This window comes from Petaurus breviceps, unplaced genomic scaffold (assembly GCF_028583685.1).
Source record: "Petaurus breviceps papuanus isolate PSGF00001 unplaced genomic scaffold, PetGlider_PUasm1.0 90594, whole genome shotgun sequence".
NCBI lineage: Eukaryota > Metazoa > Chordata > Mammalia > Diprotodontia > Petauridae > Petaurus > Petaurus breviceps.
Genome location: NW_027187281.1, coordinates 1,348,928 through 1,363,137, shown reverse-complemented (window position 1 = coordinate 1,363,137; position 14,210 = coordinate 1,348,928). Strand labels below are relative to the sequence as shown.

The 14,210-nt window shown below is 37.0% G+C and overlaps 1 long non-coding RNA gene across 2 annotated transcripts in view; it reads left to right on the top strand.

Annotated features, from left to right (window-relative positions):
• The window catches only part of LOC138142540 (uncharacterized), a 40,260-nt gene extending 27,160 nt beyond the window's left edge, over nucleotides 1-13,100 (top strand). For both annotated transcript variants that reach the window (XR_011163457.1, XR_011163456.1), the window contains exon 3: nucleotides 12,447-13,100. This is a non-coding gene — a long non-coding RNA (uncharacterized lncRNA). The remainder of the gene's footprint in view (nucleotides 1-12,446) is intronic.
• The last annotated feature ends 1,110 nt before the right edge of the window (nucleotides 13,101-14,210 follow it).

Genomic DNA, 14,210 nt, shown 5'->3' with positions numbered 1-14,210 from the left:
TGTGTGTGTGTGTGTGTGTGTGTGTGTGTGTGTGTGTGTGTGTGTGTGTGTGTTAAGTGTCTGAGGCCGGAACTGAACTCATGTCCTCCCAACTCTGGGGCTGGTGCTTTACTCACTGGGCCTCCCAGCCGCCCCAACCAATTTTTTTTTTAAACAAATGTCATTTGACTTAGCATCACAGAGGATTAAACCTGCAAGTGTGAAGAGAGTTCAGTAAAGACAAAGAATAAATGAAGAGAATCCACACTTGGCCACATATCTAGAATCAACATGGCACCTTGGGAGATAATGGATTTGCTATCAGATGATCTATTTAAATTCCAGTTTTGCTATCAGTCACTGCTGTGTGGGCAAATCACTGTACCTCTTCTGAGCCTCTATCTCTCCATTTAAAAAATGAGAGAGTAAAACCAGGTGACTCTTAGGTTCTTTCTAACTCTAAATCTGTGATACTAGATTCTGGATCATTTTCCCAAACTCCTCTTTCACAAACAAAAAACCCAGGGATTACGTCAAGTACTCACCATCAGTGTGACCCTGGGCAAGTCACTTCTGTCTGCCTCATTCTTCTCAATTATAAAATGAGGATGATAGTAAACCCAGGTTTGCGATGAGGATCAGATGAGATGCTTGTAAAGCACTTGGTCTGTCATACAGTAGGTACTTAATAAATGCTTGCTTCTCTTCCAGGTTCACCTTTTGGATTCTATATAGTTATTCCAATACTTTAGGATTTGGATGCTATGGAGAAGATTCATGATCATATACATGATGAATTATAATGACCTTTAAAGTCCCATCTAAAGTTGAGATGACATAATTCTTTGAAACTTCCAAAGAGGAGAAAGGAGAGAAAAAAGAGGATATTTTTTTCATAATACTTTTGAATACATGAATATTTTTCATGTATGTGATGCTTTATGTCAGAAAAGCTCAAAGGAACTATAAAACTTCTCTGCAGGGAAAAAGGGTAATTAAAAAAAACTTTTTTGAAAATTGTATTTGTTATATATTTCTCAATTACATGGAATAAAATTTTTAGCAATTTTTTTTGTTAATTTGAGCTCCAAATTCTCTCCCTCTTTCTCAGGACTCCCCACTCCCTAAGAAGGCAAACAATTTGATTTCAGTTATACATAGGCCATGCAAAAAAAAAAAAATTTCTATGTTAGCTATGTTGCAAAAGAAACACAAGCAAAATAAAACAATAAAAATGAAGTAATAAAAATTATAATATAATATAATTAAATATATAATATTATATATATGGTATAATATAATATATAATAATGGAATATAATTTAATCAGTATTCAGAGCTTATCAGTTCTTTCTTGGAGGGTGGATAAGTATTTTTCTTTTTCTTTTCTTTTTTATAAATAGTATTTTATTTTTTCCAATTACATGTGAAGATAGTTTTCAACATTCATTTTAAATAAGATTTTGAGTGTCAAAATTTTTTTACCTCCCTTCTTATAATCCTTCCCCAAGATGGCAAGCAATCTGATATAGGTCACATGGGCAATCATGTAAACATATTTTCATGTTAGTCATATTGTGAAAGAAGAAACAGAACAAAAGAGAAAAGTCACAAAAAAAGTGAAAATAGTATGCTTCAATCTGCATTCAGGCTCCATAGTTCTTTCTCTGAATGTGGATAAGTATTTTCCATAAAGAATCTTTTGGAATTTGTCTTGGATCATCGTATTGCTGAGAAGAGCTAAGTCAATCATCATTCATCATCATACAATGTTACCATTACTTCTCACTTCACTTGACATCAGTTCATGTAAATCTTCCAGGTTTTTCTGAAATCTGCCTTGAAAGGCCTATACTTTCTCTGCCTTTGGCTTACTTTTAGGCAAAATTGTTAGATGTCCTTGCAGGTTACTCCAAAGTTTTTCCAAGAACCAGGAAGCCTATGGATTTGGAGAATCTTAAATTAGTTTTCCTTTTGACCAGGAGAGTTGCTATAAGATAGTCACTTATCATGTACACGTGTATGTCTTTGCTTTTTATTTTACCCTGTAATTTCAGAGGAAAAGAGCCAATATATAACTTTTTAGTGATAATTGATTGTGGGTTGAAGTTTATATTTTTTTCTCTGCCTTTGGTGGTTAAAGAAAAATGTACAAGATTCTCTATGCTTTCTCTTCATACCTCTCCCAGGTTAATATTGCATTATAAATGAGGTTAAGCTCCTGTGACTGGAACCCCCGAAAGCCCCAAATAATTTATACCCTATACATTCCCAGTAGGAAAGCTGCTTTCAGAAGCTCCATTAAGCCACCAGTCCATCCTGACCACAAGGACACAGCCCATCTTCAACAAGACACACATTTGCTCCTTGTACAGTTTTCTAAAGGGAAGTTTTCCAAAGACAATACCACAAAATATATTTCTCCTCTCTGCCTTGTGATAGTCACTGGCACTGTTAAGGGTAGTCTTGGTTAGAAAGAGTATAATCACTTTTTATTTTCGGAGGCAATATTATGCCTACTTTTTGGCATCTGTGAATGCTGGCATAAGCCAGGAAAAAAAAAAATGTTTAGATTACTCAGTTCCAATTCCCTTGTTTATTGAGGCAGGCCCTCAGGCAACTGCTTTAATCAGCCTCCCTGAGGAGGAATTTTTGAGGTAACTTACCTTATATGAGCATATTAGGAGCCTTCTTCTGAATTTTCAATGCCAACCAAGACAAACAGACAAGCAAACAAAAGTAAAGCCCAAATCTTCCTCTCCAGCCCCTATGCTTGCTCCCCTGGGTTGCCCCCTCCACTGCCCTTGGTGGGTGGCCCTCTGGTTTCCCTCAATGTGCTATAGGCTCAGCTTCTCCCTACCCAGCTTGGGACAGCACAGATGGCTGTTTCTTTACACCTGCTCTAACCTCTTCTCATTTGGGCTTTGGGTATCTGAGAGAATTAGCGGGGGCCTAAGCCACAGTGACTTCCAGGTCAATTGAGGAAGGTGCCTTGCCTAACTAGTGACAGAAAAACCACATTCATCCAGGCATTATTTATAAGGAGCCAGGTCAGGACAAGTGAGTGAACAGTTTGAATTATAAAATGTTTAAAAAGAAATTCAATTTTATTCCTTTTGAATAAATTCTCTTAATTTCTTTCAACTTCTGAATTAGTAGAATACAATTAATATGGTTTTATTGTATATGTCTAATGAATATATTTTTTTCTTTAAAGAACTTTATTTTAGTAGCTGCTTCTTTATGAAATAAAAGTAATAAAGGAGGCAACATGATACAGTGGAAAGAATACTGGATTAGGAATCAGGAAATCTAAGTTCCACCACTAACAGCTGACATTTATAGAGTTCTTAACAGTTTTTACAAACCAGGCACCTTCTGTTTTCACAGTAGATCATCATAGCAACTCTATGAAATGAGTGTTATTATCCCCTTTAAAATATTTGGGAAAATATTTATTCATGCTTTTATTTTTATATCATAGTCATTTCTGGAAAATTATCCTCTAACTCCTTTCCTCATGCCCTCTCCACCTTAAACCTTCCCTTTTAACAAAAACTAACAAAAATTCCAATGATTAAGCAAAACCAACTGTAACACACTGACCTTGTTTAATCATGTCTGTGACATTCCATGCCCATAGTCCCCCATCTTTCTATTGAGATTATAGAAGCCACAGGATCATCATTTGGCAATATTTTCGTGTTATTTTTAATTTATTTAATTATAGTCATTTATATATTATTTTTTAATTCTGTTTACTTCATTTTGTATTGGTTCCTATAAGTCTTCCAGTCTTTCTTCCAATTCTTTTTATTTGTCGTTTCTTAAGGCATGATAGTGTTCTATTACTTTTCTATACTATAATTTGTTCAGTCATTGCCCAATTAATGAGCTATTATCCATCTATTTCATATGAGAAATTGAAGCTTAGAAAAACAAAGATGTTCAGTCACATCCAACTCTTCCTGACTGCATAGAATTCTCCTCCACTATCTCCCAAAGTCTGTCCAAGCTTATGTTCATTTCTTCCATGACACTATCTATCCCTCTCATCCTCTGATTTCCCCTTCTCTTTTTGCCTTCCATCTTTCCCAACATCAGGGTCTTTTCCAGTAAGTCCTGTCTCTTCATTATGTGGCTAAAACATTTAAATTTCAGTTTTAGTATTTAAAATTCCAGTGAACAGTCTGAATTAGTTTCTTTAAATCTTGACTCATTTGATCTCCTTGCTATCCAAGGGACTCTCCAAAGTCTTCTCCAGTGCCTGTAAGCACAAGCAAGGTGGGTTTTCTGTTTTCTTTTTGGAGTTCACTTTCCAAGGCTCAGGCTAAATTGTGAATGTCTGAAGGATTGATCTCCTTTGAGCCCTGATAATTCACAGCTGTGCTGAGTCATGTAGGTTTTGTGCCTACTGGTTCTGAGTGAATCAGGGACTGAGTCTTTGTCATATATTCTGTGAGGTTGGCATTTTGCTTTGGGGGTTAGCTCATGAGAAAGATCTTTTGATTTCCTGGTTGAGACTCTGAGTACCAGTATGTTCAGAGCCACCCCGCCTCCCAACTGCTTAAATGTCTGTGCTCCCTTGATTCAGCAATGTATGTAAAGTGTATAGCAATATTGCTATGTTCAGACAGCTGGACTCCTGTCTGTTGGTCTTTGTGCTAAATTCTTTGCTTGTATTTTCTCTGTTTATATTTTCTCCAACTTCAGGGTGCTGGCCTTTCTCCTGAACTAGTGAATATAATTAAAGTAGGATTGTTAACCCCTTTTTGAGTAGTATTTCCTTTAAAAGCAGATCAAAGAACCTGTGCTAGCAGGCCATCCTGGGTGTGCTAGGGTGCTTGCTGTTACAGCACCACAATTTGAAACTGTTGATTTTGTAGCACTCAGATGTTCTTAGTCTAATTCTCATAGCCATATAGTTCTACTGTAAAAACCATAGCTTTGACTATATGGACCTTTGTTGGCAAAGTGAGGTCTCTGCTTGCTGTCTAGATTTTCCAAATTTTTCCTTCCAAGTATCAACTGTCTTTTACTTTCATGGCTGCAGTTGCCATCTGTCTTTAAGCCCAAGAACATGAAAACTGACACTGCTTCCATTTCTTCTCCCTCCATTTACCAGGAAGTGATAGGACCAGTTGCCAAGATCTTAGGTTTTTGTTTTTTAAGCTTCAAGACAACTTTTACACACTTTCCTTTTTTACCCTCATCAAGAGGCTTCTTAATTCTTCACTTTCTGCCACCAGAGTAGTATCATTTGCATATGTGAAATTGTTGATATTTCTCTGAGCAACCTTAATTCCAACTTTTGATTCAACCAATCTGGTATTTCACATGATATACTCTGCACATGAGTTAAATAAGGGGAAAATATACATCCTTGTTGAACTCCTTTACCTAAACCAATCAGTTGTTCTATGTTTGGTTCTTGGTCCACATACAAGTTCCTCAGGAGATGAGGAAGATGATCTGGTACTCCCATCTCTTTTAGGACTTGCAACATTTTCTTGTGATCCACAAAGTGAAAGACTTTAGTGTAGTCAATGAAGCAGAAGTAGATATTTTTTTCTGGAACTCCCTTGCTTTCTCCACAATTCAGTGAATGCTGGCAATTTGGTCCCTAGTTCTTCTACCTCTCAGAAAACCATCCTGCTCTTCTGCTAATTCTTAGTTTACATATTGCTGAAGCCTAGTTTGCAGAAGTATAAGCATAACATTGCTGGTGTGTGAAATTAGAACAATTGTTCAAAATTTAAACACTCCTTGGCATTGCCCCCTCTTTAAGATTGGGACATAAATTGATCTTTTTCAAGCCAGTGACCACTGTTGAATTTTCCAAATTTACTAGAGTATTGAGTGCAGCACTTTAACAGAATCATCACTTAGGATTTTAAAGATATTAACTGGAATTCTAAGTCCACTAATGTTATTATTAACAATACTTTCTAAGGCCCACTTGACTTCATTCTCCAGGATGTCTGGCTCTAGATCTCACCATTGTGGTTATCAGTGATGTTAAGATCTTCCTTGTATAGTTCTTCTGTATTCTTGTCACCACTTTTTGATCTCTTCTACTTCTGTTAAGTCCCTAGCATTTTTGTCTTTTATTATGCCCATTTTTGCATGAAATGTTCCCTTGATAGCTCTAATTTTCTTGAGGAGATCTCTTGTCTTTCCCATTCTATTGTTTTCCTCTATTTCTTTGCATTGCTCATTTAAGAAAATCTTCTGGGGAGGCTAGGTGGTGCAGTGAATAGAGCACTGGTCCTGGATTCAGGAGGACCTTAGTTCAAATCAGGCCTCAGACACTTAACACTTACTAGCCGTGTGACCTTGGGCAAGTCACTTAACCCCAATTGCCCTTCCCTGCAAAAAAAAAAAAAGAAAAAAGAAAATCTTCTTATCTATCCTTGCTATTCTCTGAAATTCCACATTCAGTTGGCTATATCTTTCCCTTTCTCCTTTACCTCTTGCTCTTTTTCTTTCCTCACCTATTTGTGAAGCTTCATCAGACAGCCATTTTGTTTTCTTCCTCTTCTTTTTCTTTGGAATGTTTTTGTTGCTGCCTCTTGTACAATATTGGGAACCTCTCTCCATAGTTCTTCAGGCATTCTATTTACCAGATCTGATCTATAAATCTATTCATCACTTCTACTTCGTATTCATAAGGGATGTTATTTAGTTCGTACTTATATGGTCTGATGGTTTTCCTTACTTTTTTTAAATCTGAATTTTCCAATTAGAATCTCAAGATCTGGGCTACATTCAGTTCCAGGCCTTGTTTTAACTGACTGTATAGAGTTTCTGTTTTAATTGGTGGTGAAGTGTGTATCAACAATGCAGTATTCACAATGCCTACGGCAACTATAAATATGCTGATATGGTTATTAATCACAAAATATACCAGGCTCTCTACATGGGGGATAATGCTAGAACATTTATTCAAATACCAGAAAATCGAGTCCCAAAACCAGAAAGTCAAAGCCATCACAGTAGTTATGAAGTTGGCACACATAGTTAATGTAGTAAACACTCACGTTCTCAAGGCTTCAAAACAGAACAGGCTACCTCAGGCAAAGGTCCTCCTCTCCTCACTCACAGCAACTGCTCAGCATCCAGGAAGCATGCTCCCAGCAGCTCTGGCCTCCCCACAGTTTTTGTCCCTGGCAGTCTTCAGAAGGAGTTCTTAGCAGAAATTCTGGCTGGCTCGAAAAAAAGAGTTCTCTCCTCCACCTCAGCCTCAGCCACCACCTCTACCACTGCTGCCGCTGCCACCGCCAGTCACCACAGGAACTCTAGCTTGGCTTCCACTTCCTCTTGCTCCACCCCTTCCTGCTACAACAGCAAATCCAATGGGGCATGGAAGATCTTTAAATCCCATAACCTTTCCAAAGTGTTTTGCAACTAGCACATATTATATGCAAATAGCATTTCTATACTAATTGAAAAGTAGTTTTTTTCTAAGATTAAATATACTATCCTTACTCAAAATTATGGTTTATCCTAATTTCATTAACAAATTGTTTTTGTTATGAAATGTATAAAGATAAAATTAACTCAACCCTATCCCAAATATTAAGAATTCTGAGATAGTGAAATCTAATTAATATTGTTTTATTGCATATATCTAGTGAATGTTTTTCCTTAAAGCACTCTATTTTAGTAACTCTCCTAAAGCATAGTAGCTAATGAGTAGCTTCTTTGTAATAAAAATAAAGTCCCATTATTCTCTAGTAACTGACATTTATTCATTTAAATTTTATAAAGTGTTGGAGGTAATACATATTGATAAGTCACATAGGTAGTACATGAAAGAAGCCAGATTTTGATCCCAGGTCCCTGGACTTGAGGGCTAATACTCTTTCTACTTTCTGCCCTAAACCACACCATGGAGAAGCAAAAGGAGGCTATCTTGGTAGTACAACTCAGTTATTTACTTTAGATTTTTCTCTAGAGAAGTGATAATAACTAGCATTTGTATAGAGTTTTAATGTTTGCAAAGCACCTCACAGGTATCATCTCATGCTATCCTCACAACAACCCTGAGAGATAGGTGGTAGTATTATCCCATTTCTACAGATGAGTAAACTGAGGCAGACAGTTTATATGAGTTGCCTAGTACCATTCAACTAGATTAAATTAGATTGTGAGCTCCTTGAGGGCAAGGACTATCTCTTGCCTCTTTTTGTGACCTGACACATAGTAGGTGCTTAATAAATGTTTCTGAAATTTTATTTAAACTTATTTTTTCTTGATCCCTGGTCCAATACTCTATCTACTCCACCACCTGCCTCTGAAGAATGCGGGGGGGGGGGGGGGAAAGGTTTACCTTAGACCTTATGGACTCTTATAAAAGACTTTTTTTTAAAAGATAGAAACATCTGCTGTGAACTGAAAGCTTATGGATTGTAGAGAAAGATTTAATTATTCTTCTGGATAGTTAAGGGGAGAGGCAGAGAACTCTCAAGGAAAAAAAATACATAAAGCAAGTTAGTGACTGAGTTTCCTTCTGGCCCTCAGTTAGTTCACAGCAGCCTGGGAGGTATCTGTACTAAAATTTATTCTTCTTGTTTTAATAAAATGTTTGTTTTCTCATAAACTTCATTTTTTTTCTAAGTATTGATAGCAATTTTGTGGAAGTCCACTTGGTGCTCTTTGGAATACTTAACTACATCTCTCTTGGAAGAAGTGACTACTTCGTCTGTGTTGTATTTCTCACCTAGAAGGGTTTGAAAATCCGGTTCTGACAGGATGCTATAGGTGATGTTACTCTCATTTTGAAGATCAAAATCTGACATAGAAACCTATTTTACACACTTGGCCTGTGGCTGCTGAGTAAATCAATGTAAGAATAGTTACAGTCAACTCTCACTCATCAGCACCAATAGTGAACAGGATGTGAACAGATGGTATGAAACTGGTAATTGTGGAAAGATGATTATTGTTATTGTTTTTTAGGACTAGGTTTCTCTATCTCTTCCAGGCTGAAAGTACAGAGACCACTCAAGAGCCTTCTCTGATTTGGATGGGAGCCTTGACCCACTGTGTTTCTGACTTGGGTCAGTTCACCCCTCCTTAGACAACCTGATACCCACTGCTACCAAAGATCCTCATATTAATGTTGACTTAGTGTGGCTATCCAAATAAAAAGCTTAGCCTACTGCAATTCAAAGCTCATTGGATTGGAAACTCCTTGAAGGCAGGGACTATCTTTGGCCTCCTTTTGTACCCCAATGCTTAACTCAAACATAGTAGGCACTTAATAAATGCTTTGATTGACTAATTGAAGAGTGGTGCCAGAGAACCTCCCTAAGTAGCAAGGATTAGAAGTACACACCACCATGTCCAGCTTCTGGAATTATTCATTTTACATGTTCATACCATCAGAGACAGTCAGGTATTCATAATCATGTTCACATATACCCACATACTCAGACAGTTCTATATTCAACCCCTTAAAATACTGTCATTATTTCTAGGTTCAGATCTGAACCAACTAGTATAGTATGGGAAAGAAGAAAAAGATTCCTCAAGATGACTGTGTATAATTTATTTATAAATAACATGGCTAATGGAAAATATAGAGTTAGAGTCAGAAGGACCTGAGTTTGAAGCCCACCTCTGATACTTGTCAACTCTATGACCTTGGGCAAAATCTCTGAGTTTCTTTTTTTTCACCTGTAAAATGGGATTAATAATTATACCTATCCCACAAGCTGGTTGTGAGGACACACATAATGCTTAGCAAAGGTTTAAGTGTCACATAAAAGTTTGTTAGTGTAATACCTGGACCTGACAGAAAGAACTTCTGGATGAGGAAATGCAGATGGGACCCAGACCCTATGGGTATGGGTATAGATATTATTGCTGTTCCTCTTGAAGAAAACCAATGACCTCAGGAGGGTGTCTTGACTTGCAAGTGAATTGGATTTAAGTGAGGCAGGGCTGTGCAAAGTCATCAGCCTTTCTCTCTCCTCAAGAAACATTGGAGCCCACTGGCCAGACATGGGTGTGATGGCTCCGGATGCAATGATGTACAGTTATCAAAAGCACCTGGAGGATTAAATGACTTGGCCAGGGTCACACAGCCAGAATGTGTCAGAGTTGAGACAAGAACCTAGGTATTTCTGGCACTGAAGTCAATTCTCTATCCACTATGTAATATTGTTTTTCATGCTGGTCATCATCAATATCAACATCATCATCATCATCATCAATTTTATTTGGTGTTTAGCAGGGTTCTTTATAATCTGTGTATTATATACAAAGTACAGTTTTATTTCTTCCCTCCTCTCCTATCCAAACACCACAAAAATTTGAAATTCCCAATCTGAAGCCCACAAATTCCACTTGAGAAGTTCTTTTTGAATACCTATGGTATGATTAGTGCTAATACCTACCGGGTATTAGAAAAATAGCAAAAGAAAAAAAAGTAGGTTGATTATGTAACAAAGGTGAGGTTTAACCAATAGTCTACATGCCTAGTAGAATCTATTCAGTACAAGGAAAACCACGACTTAGGTGGATAGACTTACTGAGTATTTGGGGGAGATGGAGTGGGGAATGAGCAAAAGAGTGCCGCCCCAAGATGAAAAGCATGGATGGATTGTAATCTCTAGTATTAATTTGGGAATGACTACATGACTGAGATCATAGATCCACTAAAAGAGCAGTCTTCCATAGTTAATGAAGTGTTTTCATGCTTCAATCCTTCCCTCAGTGAGTATTTATTAATTACATGAAGCATAAATAAAGGGTAACCAATTTTTCAGTCATTTCAGTCGTGTGTGACCTTTGCAATTTTCTTGGCAAAGATACTCATTTTACAGATGAGGAAACTGAGGCAAACAAGGCTAAGAGACTTGTCCAGGATCACACAGTAGCATTGGAGATCAGATTTGAACCTGGGTCTTCCTGACTCCAGGCCCAGTACTCTATCCACTGTGCCAACCTAACTACCCCCAAAACAAAGATAAGGTAGTTTAATATAATAAAGTAGGTGGATAAAATGTTTGATGAATTGTATTGTTGATTTTACTGTGTTGATGTGATAATTTGATATCAGATATTTCGTTTCATTGGTCAGATATGATCTCTTGAGGGTTCACATTTTATATGAAAATGAGTTTTAACACTAATAAGAGAAATGCAAAACAAAACAACCTAGAATTTTTCTCACACCCAGAAAACTGGCAAAGATGGAAAAATATGGAATAGTCAAAATTGGAGCAATTATGGAAAAATAAATGTATTAATGCATTGTTGGTAGAATGGTGAATTAGGATAGCCAGTCTAGAAAACAGTTTGAACTTCGGAAAAGAAAGTGCCTAAAATTTTCATATCTTCTAACCCAGAGACTTCACTGCTAGGTGTATACTCCAAGGAAGACATTAATGAAAATAAATATTCTCATATGCACTAAAATACTTATGGCAGCACTTTTTGTGTGAGTAAAGACCTGGCAATAAAGTCAATGCCCATCAATTGGGGACTGGCTAACCAAATTATGGCAAAGAAATGTAATCAAATATTCCAGTACTGTAAAAAATGGCAGACATGGGCAATGAACTGATGTCAAATGAAATAAGGAGAAAAAAAAAACAATATGCATGATGACAATAGAAATAGAAAGGACAAGGACAGCAAAACACTACAACAAGAATGTTGTGAAATGATAAAGAACAAGAGTTGCTCCCAAAAAACACTCTTTCCCACTCCTTTACAGAGGTAGGGAGAGGAATTCATGGGGTATAGATGTGGATTTTAATGGACTGATTGATTGATCTTGCTGAGTTTTTCTCTAATCTTTTTCTTTTTAAAAAATTTTTCATGAAAGTAGATAAGGAAAGAGAACCAAGAAAAATGTAGACAAATGCAAAAAAAGAAAGATCAATTAAAATCTATAAAATTGCTTTTAAAATGCATTCCTTAGACTATACATTTTTTTAGCTTAACCAGAGACCTTGTACCTTGTAATCTAGATGGGTAGAAGGTGAGATATGTTGTGAAATATTCCATTTTCTGAAACTCCATGATATTGTAGGCATGAATTATCTACACCATCTGTTTCCTTTAAAAATGGATTATGTGAGAGCAAGGGATTTTGAAAAAAGCACATGGTCCCCAGCCCTTAAGAGATCTACAGTAAATGTCACAAGTCTTCTGAGATAGACAATTTGATGGCCAGTAAGGGATAAAAGGAGAAAAAACACAAAATCTTTCTGTAGTGTTTGTCAGCATCAGTAAGGTGTACACAGCTAAATTTTCATACCCAATTGGGCTAATACCCATTGCTAATATCAATTTCTTTTTAAATGTGAATTTTTGAGATAAATGCTTCCATTATCTACTTGCTGTATTTGTGTAGTTACGTTCTTAGAATTAAAAAAGAAGAGCAGATACTGCAAAATTTACTGGAGCAAAGTTTTTGTTTGCTTTATTTTGTTTTGTTTTTCCTTTACCAGAACACAACTTTATCTTGGCTAGAGATGTGAAGACCACACCTGAACTTGAAATCTGCAAACTGTATTAGGGTGAAATTGTGTCTTCTCTTTTTCCTGTATTGTTTTGGGAATGGGAATCTGAAGATCTTCCCTGCCCCTTTGCCCTTTGATAGGCTTAAGTGACTCTGAGAAACTTCCCTGATTTGAAAATATACTCTGCATCCTAATAGGCTGCATGTGGTCACATGGAGCCTCTGTCGAGAGGCTTGTTTTTCAGGAATGCCCACACCTTGTTACTTTATGATTGGGCAGTGGGTCAAGAGGGTTGTGACATTCTCTGAGCCAGGAGAAGGCTATATATACCCCAATGTGGGGTTTTGCTTTGGGGATCACTTTGGGAAGAGTTGTGTGATTTGACCAGATGAGACTCTGGGCATCAGTTGAGTCCCCCAGCTTTGAAAATCCAGATGCTGGTGCTTCCCTCTCTGGTAACTGACTAGGTATGGGTGTAATGGTCAGACAGCTAGAAGCCCTGTCTGTTGGTCTGCTGAATTGTGTTATTTTCTTTGTCTGTATCTTTTGTCTGCTTATGACTTCTGTTTGTATTATCTGAAGTCCAGGGTGTTGACTTTTTCCCCTGAACTAGATAAATTGATTAAAGTAAGATTGTTAACCCATTTTGAGTTACTTTCCTTTAAAAAAAAAAAGCAGATCTAAGAACCTGTGCTAGCAGCCATCCTGGGTATGCTAGGATGCTTGCTGCTACATATATGTAACATTTGGGTCTAGCTGGGCTCCCTGGAGAGAAGCAAGGCCCTTAGTTGAGGTGTTCCAAGAGGAACAGAATGAAGGAATTGAGAAGACTGGACAAGATGAGACCTCTCTCAAAATGGATAACTTATGGTATCATGAGCTGAACTCAAATTCTGGACCTGGATATGGTATTGGAGCTTGTTTGCTCTTGGCGCATCAGAACTTCCTGTTTTTCAGAAAACAGGCTTAAAGAGGCTTAGACAAAGATTCAAGAGTCATCTTGCCCATCAATCAGTTCTTGCAAAATAGCATTTTAATGATTTTTAAGTGCAAGTGAATCAGAAACATCTAAAATAAATTTTCCTGAAAAAAAAAATACAAACCAAAGGAAGAAAGTGCTTGCTTGGCAAAATATAATTTAGGTTTTGTGGCAATCCCAAAGTGTTTGAAAAACAATTATATATTTAATGAAGTCTGAACACCTCTGAATCAGGCTCTAGTGCCAGCATAGAATGCACAGTAAAAAGGTGATCAGGGGTAACTCTCAGAGGAATTTAGGTATGGTAAGAAAAGGCTGAAAAAACCTTGAAATGAATTCTGTTTGGAGGAAAAGAAAACATGAAAGTTTCATGCCTTTTTAAAGGCATTTTCTGTTGGCTGCTGCTTTGAAATCTTGGAAAAGTCATAAACGTTAGACTTTTTTTGTGTGTGCAGCTAAATAGTAATAGTACAATGAAATGATGCATTCCTCAAAGTTAATTCTTACCGAGCCTATGTTTCCACAAAAGGGAGATTTCCAGGAGATGTGTCTTCCTGATAAAATATCCCCATCAAGTCATTTTTGTAGAAACACGTTTGTTTAATCCTGGGAGAAAATTTCATCCAATTTACCTGACCGGTGCTTAGAGAGACAGTCAAAGTCATCTTCTGGCTTATATTCTTCTGCTCTGGTATGTGCTATGTATCTGTATGAATTTTTCCTTAAAGGCAATTGTATCTTACCCAAATGGGCCAAGTAAACTTATCTCATTG